Raw genomic sequence first — 6,945 nt, 5'->3', positions numbered from 1 at the left:
CAGTAGGTTTTAGTTTTGAGTAGAAAGGAACGGGGGTTAGTATTAAATTCCATTCGTTTTTATAGGAAGGACTGCAGTCTTGTACCCGTTTACCACTACTGAACACTGGAAATTACTTCTGAGTAGACATGTGTAGGATTGCTCTGTTGCCAGCAGTTTAAGGGGACGCGGGTGTGTTTTTGGAATGAGTAGGGGAGGTAAAATGGATTTTAATAAAGCTCAACGCTGGCTGGATCGCGCTCCCACCGTAGAAGGAAGTCTACAGGGGATGCATTCTGGTAGAAGGCGAAAGTTAAAGATTATCACCATGTCTACTCAGAAGTAAGCCCTGTTGAATTAAATGGGGCTTACCAGCATTCTTAACAGCATTCCTAAACAAATTTTGAGTGTTGGGTTTTTTTTGGGGGGAGCCCCATTTTGTTCATTTCATTTGAATGTAGTATGTCGAGTATCCCGGGGGTCTTTTAGTGCCCAGCGGAGAAGGAGAACATAAAGGAACGTTCTTTGAAATCCAGAAACTCTCTTCCCATGTAGCTGTCTAAAAACAGTAGCTGAGTGAGGCTGGGCTGTGTGCTGAGAATTGCAGCGTTGTCAGCTATTAAGAGGACTGAAGAGTGAGGATTACAATCCCGGCTATCATCTTCATCATCATTATAAGCATTAATATTTATACCCCCCACCTTTTCTCCAAGGAGCTCAACTGTTCAGGGTTCCCCATCTCCACAGGAGGCTGGGCTTAAAGCGCAAAGCCTCACAGCGAGCTCCGTGGTCGACAGGGAATTCGAACCCCGATCTTCAAGATCCCACTCAAACACCCTAACTGGGTTGTAACAACGACCCTTTCCATTAGCACCTACTTAATAACATCGTTCCCCCTCAAACGGCCACTCTGGACAAAACTTCCCAGGCCTGCTCCGACTCCACAGAAAGGGGTTTTTTTTGGCTCCGGTTTTACTACCTCCCTAAAGAGTTGTCACCGTTCTCCATTGTGTGTGTGTGAAAGGGGGGGAGGGAAGCACACTGTGCTGTTACCTGTTGAGTTTCACCTAGCTGCTGCAAAACCCGGGAGATTTATTTGCTTAAACTGAGCAAGATTCACAGGTGACGCGAATTCGACAGAATTCAAAACAAAGTCTGTGATGTAAAAGAGGAGGAGGTGGTGGTGTAAGGTGTTCCCGGAAGCTGATGGAGTCTTTTGCCAGAGTTTCACAAGGCGTCCTGGCTATAGAGATAGGTTCTCTCCTCCTCCTCCTCCTCCTCCTCCTCCTCCTCCTCCTTCTCCTCTTCTTCGGCCATCACTCGTAGTCGAGCAAGATTGTCATCCATGATCATGGTCTTAACAGTGAGTCTGTAAGTGACTGTGAAGGCCAATTCTGGATCTATATGTCCTTTCACAGTGGGAACATAGGTTTTCCAGTGGGAGTTGATCATGGTGAGGATTTGCCAAACGTGTCTTCCTCTTAGCACGTTTCTCCCTTTTGTCCTGAGCTGAGAGGCTTCAAAATCCACGACACCTTTGGTAAAGGCTGTTCTCCAATTGGAGCGCTAGCAGGCCAGTGTTTCCCAATTGTTGGTGTTTACCCTACATTTTAAAAGATTTGCCTTGAGAGTCTTTAAACCTCTTTTGTTGACCACCAGCATTATGCTTTCCATTTTTAAGTTCGGAATAGAGTACTGTAGTTGCTTTGGAAGACGAGAATCAGGCACACGCACAACACCACCACTCCAACCAAGCTGATGTTGAAGAATCATTGCTTCACTAGTGATCTTTGCTTCTTCCAGTACAGTGGCATTAGTTCCAGTACACCTGTCTTCCCAAGTGATATGTAGAATTTTTCAGAGACACCGTTGATGGAATCTTTCGAGGAGTTTGGAGATAGCGTTTGTAAGTGGTCCATGTTTCGAAAGCATACAGTAAGGTTGGTAGTACAATATAGTAAACAAGCATTTTGGTTGCCATGCGAATATCCTGGTCCTCAAACACTCTGCACTTCTTTGGGAGAAAGCTGCACTCCCAGAGCTCAGGCGATGCTGGATTTTGGCATCAATGTCGCCCTTGTGGAAAAGTAACTGCCCAAGTAGGAGAGGTAATCGACACTGTCCAACGCTACACCACTGAGTTAGATTAGTCGTGCTGCAGATGAGTTGTTTTGTGCTTGGTGCAGCACTTTGGTTTTTTGGATGCTGAGTGATCGGCCAAGCTTTTGGTAAGCATTTAGGATGTTTTGGAGGTCATCATCTGAGTGTGCACACAGTACGTTGTCATATTGAAGCTCTATGACGGAAGTTATGTTAACCTTACTTTTGCTTCCAGCCTACTCAGGTTAAAGAGCTCTCCAACATGCTCAGGGGTAAACCAAGTAAGAACAGGTTCCAGCCCAAAGCAACCATGTTTAGAGCGCTAGTCTTAAACTCTCTTACTAGAGATTAAGTCCTGTGAAACTTGGAGTGACTTAAATACGCACATTTAGGATTCTGAGTGAACACGTTGAGGATAGCGCAGCAGTTTTTATGGGTGACCCCAAGGGGAGATGAAGACTATAGCCCTGCCAGCGTGTCTGGGAGTAAGTCCCCAGTGGACCACTTGGACTTTGAAATGCTACCTGTAAAGGTGCCCTGAAAGATGCTAAAGCATCTGCCATGGATGATTTAGCTGAGATTCCTGAACTGCAGGGGTTGGACTAGATGACCCCTGGGGTCCCCTTTCAACTCTACAATTCTATGATTCTATGATTCTACACCACAGTAAAGAGTTAGGGTTGCAACTTATTCTTTCCTCCCACTTTTTTTCCTAAGCAGAAATGACTTCGTTCTTCCTATTCACCTTCCGCTCCTCCTTTCTATTCACAATCTTATTTCCTTCCTATTCAATACCTTCCTTCCTTCCTTCCTTCCTTCCTTCCTTCCTTCCTTCCTTCCTTCCTTCCTTCCTTCCTTCCCTTCTTGCCCCCAAACGGATGACTCCTTTCCCCACCTTCTTTCCTTCCCCGTGCGACCCCTCTCGCGCCTTAGACCTTTCCATTAAGCCGACGGCTTGTTCCAGCTCATTTCCGTCCTCCCTTCTCGTTTTAAGAGCTCTCCAAGAGTCTGCAGGGGAAATCCTCCAAGAACTCGATTTCTGTCAAGATTATTTTTCATTAGCTTGATTTGAACAGTTACACAAATAATTTTTAATCCGGTTCAGCGAGGGGGCAAAAGCCTCCAAGACTTTTCCCTCCCTCCCCTTCGAGTCACTCATGTTGCCTAGCATAGGACGAAGGGAGCCGTCGCCGTTGAGGGCGGCCTGAGACTTTCCTTTAAGTTTTTTGGGGGGTGGGGGCGTGGGAGATGAAACCACAACACAGCGATCTCTCGCAGGCTGCACGTGAAAGTCAGGGTTCTCGCTCTGTGGAGAGGCTGGGGTCATCTAGCCATGCTCCACACCCCTCAGTTTAACGGAGGGGGTACCCTATTCCCTAAATGACCCCAAATGCAGGTGGGTCGAGGAGCTCTTACCAGCACACACTGCAAATGCAAGAGAAAAGTTTTTCATGGAGAAGGTCCCGGCTTCAGCTTCCAGCATTTCTAGGTTAGGGCTGGGAGAAACACCTGTCTGAAACCATGGAGAGTCTTTGTCACTTAATGTAGACAATGCTGAGCTAGTAAAACCAACAATGTTACTCAATACAGGAAGCCCACAACTTACACACATTTAATTTGTGTGCCTTCAACTTTACATGTGTGGTGATTTTTTTTTTATAAAAAAAATTAAGGGTGGAAAGGGAGCAGGGTTCCTGGGAAAATGGTTAGCAATCCCACCAACTATCAAACCCAATGTGCTTTGACAATACACAGTTTTGATTTCAGGCATGATCACTGGAATGTAACCCTCCTATAAGTTGCACACCTATTGCATTAGGCAGCTTCCTATGTTCCAGAAGTGATGTAGCCTTCTTGCCCACTGGTGGAACAGCCTGCCAGACTTAGGTTTTAAGATGAGGGATCACCAAGAGGGATCTTCAACTGAAATCTCTCAGCCCATCTCTGTCTCCAACTTTCGTCGTTTTCATAGTCTTTATGCATTTTCAGTAGTAAATTTAAATAAATTATCTAACTGAAAAGAACCCCCTATTCCCCCTTCCTCATTCATCTCATGTGTATGTATTATAAAAATAGAGGTATTTATTTATTTAAAAAAGTTTTTATTAGGGTTTCAACAAGTTTTAATCATAACAAAACACAACAACACAATGACAAACAAAACATAAACAACAGAAAAAGAAAAAAAATGAGTTCAAATCTTAATTTCTTGTAGCTTACTTTCCCGACTTCCTCGCACCTCCCCTTTCTGTATTCCAAATTCTGATTTATTTTCAGCAAATCCTTCCCTTATTTTTGACTTATTTTTGATGTTGCTTATTTTCTTTAAATTAACCATGATCGCTACTAACCACTTATTTTCTAATCCACCGACATTTTAACATTGATTAATTTTGCTGTATTTCTTAACTTATTTCTCATAGGAAAATAGAGGTATTTAAACAAACCATGTGGAGATGTAAGTTGAAGCTAATAGGTAATATTATGCACATTGTCTCAACAGATCACTCAAGATAATACCTCGGTATAGTGATTCTGATGTGCTGAATAAAAATATACCATGTTTCCTCAAAGTTATCATTGAAATATTTTTTTAGTGCTTTAAGTTTGGCGCTGTGGTCTAAAGCACTGAGCCTAGGGCTTGCCGATTGGAAGGTTGGCGGTTCAAATCCCTGCGATGGGGTGAGCTCCCGTTGCTCGGCCTCAGCTCCTGCCAACCTAGCAGTTCGAAAGCATGCCAGAGCAAGTAGATAAATAGGTACCACTCTGGCGGGAAGGTAAACGGCATTTCTGTGCGCTGCTCTGGTTTCACCAGAAGCGGCTTAGTCATGCTGCCACATGACCCGGAAAAACTGTCTGCGGACAAACGTTGGCTCCCTCAGCCAGTAAAGTGAGATGAGCACCGCAACCCCAGAGTTGTTCATGACTGAACTTAACTGTCAGGGGTCCTTAACCTTTAAGTTGCTTAGATGGTTTTTCCACTAGCATAGTGTTCGAGATCTCGTACCATGCCTCCAGTGTCAAAATAAGCAGTTGCCTTCCAGTTTTGAGCTGAAACTTGTCCTGCAATCATATGAACTGCCTTGCCATTGCATTCCCACTTTTGGCCCTTTTCATTTACAGTGGTACCTCCGTTTAAGAACAGCCCTGCTTACGAACGATTTGGTTTACGAACTCCACACAACCGGAAGTAGTGTCCCAGTTTGTGAACTTTACCTTGGTCTAAGAACGGAAGCCGAACGGTGGAAGGGAAAGCGTGCCTCAGTTTAAGAACGGTTTCGGTTTAAGCACGGACTTCCAGAAGGGATTAAGTTCGTAAACTGAGATACCACTGTACATGGTTGGTGGGGATTTGGCGAGCATAGCACAACTCTGATGATCTACTATACACCCACCCATGCCCTATACAACTCGCAAGCGTTTCTGAAGCACCCCAAAACATTAAATATTCAAACCACCTTTCACTAATTCAGCAGGCCCCCGCTGTGAAAACGATCCTCCTTTTGCCGGAATCCAACTTTTGATCTAATTTGTTGCCCCATCCAACTTGACTTAAAGAGTAAAATGGGGCATTCAGTTGACATCAATCAAGGCTCAGTCTGGGGAGGCATGAGGATAGAATATCAGAGAGGTGACCAAGCATGCCACATGATTCAAATCAACTCAGCATTGATTAATTGGGTTCAGTCAGAGTTTCTGGATCATAACAACTGTTGTTCTCCTTCACGTAACATCAACAGGGCCTTGAAAGGGAGAGTATCCATTTCCATCCTGCTCCATCTAGGCGTGTGGTTGCATTAAGACAATCATTTTGTATTAAACCTTTAAAGGCTGGGTGAGTTTTAGACAAACTCAATTTGCTCAAGATGGCCTGAAGGGTGATTAGACAACGTTGGCTCCTTCCCTTCATCAAGGAGATTATATATATATATATATATATATATATATATATATATGCAATGTTTTGACATATGGAAAGGATGTGTGTGTTTCGAGGGAGGGGGGGAATGCAACTGAAGATGGTTTTGAAAACTGAAGATGGTTTTGAAAAAAGATACAGAAAAGGGAAAGCATTTGGAAGCGTCAACTATGCATGAAACAATGTTGATATATATATATCTCCAAGATTTGATGAAAGAATCATGATGTGCCAACATTAATGAAGCACAGAGGAGAGAGGGAGAGACTAAAAGCCCTGTTGCAAGATAACTGTGGAGTGGGCTTCTGAGATGGTTGGATCCTGCTGGAGAAAATTCTCAATAAATCGCAGGAGGGATCTACTACGTATATAAGGAATAAAGTGGTCTCTCATATATCTATATCTTAATCATCATCATATATTCAATTTTGAAAACTTAAGCACATTAACTTTGAATTTAATCTAATTTTTTTTGCAAAATGAGCAAGGTAACTTCCCACACTTACCTCCTTTGTGTATTTATTCCCACCTGAAATTATATGTCAAACTATATCTAATAAATATTTCCTCTTCTACATTTATTTTCATTCTCAGTCTGCCGCTCATAATTCAAATCCTGCCTGCAATTACATTTGACTATAATTCTTTCTCAAATCTTCCAAAAAGGGGTTTCTATTCTGCAATTAAAAAACCAAAACAAAACTCAGCCACTTTGGTCTCTCACTCTTGCTGTCAATTTTTTTCTATAAACCTTAATAAAATGTATTCAAACAAACAAACAAACAAACAAACAAACAAACAAACAAACCACCCCTGAACTCTTGCTTTCAACTTCACCAGTTCCACATGGTCCATTAGTTTTGCAATCTATTCCCAGTGGCGTAGCGTGGGTTGTCAGCACCCGAGGCAAGGCAAGTAATTTGCGCCCCCTAACTTGTGGATTTGTG

This window comes from Podarcis gaigeae (genome assembly GCF_964106915.1).
Source record: "Podarcis gaigeae genome assembly, chromosome: 16".
NCBI lineage: Eukaryota > Metazoa > Chordata > Lepidosauria > Squamata > Lacertidae > Podarcis > Podarcis gaigeae.
The sequence above is the reverse complement of the archived record's forward strand: the minus strand, read 5'-3'. Positions refer to the sequence as shown.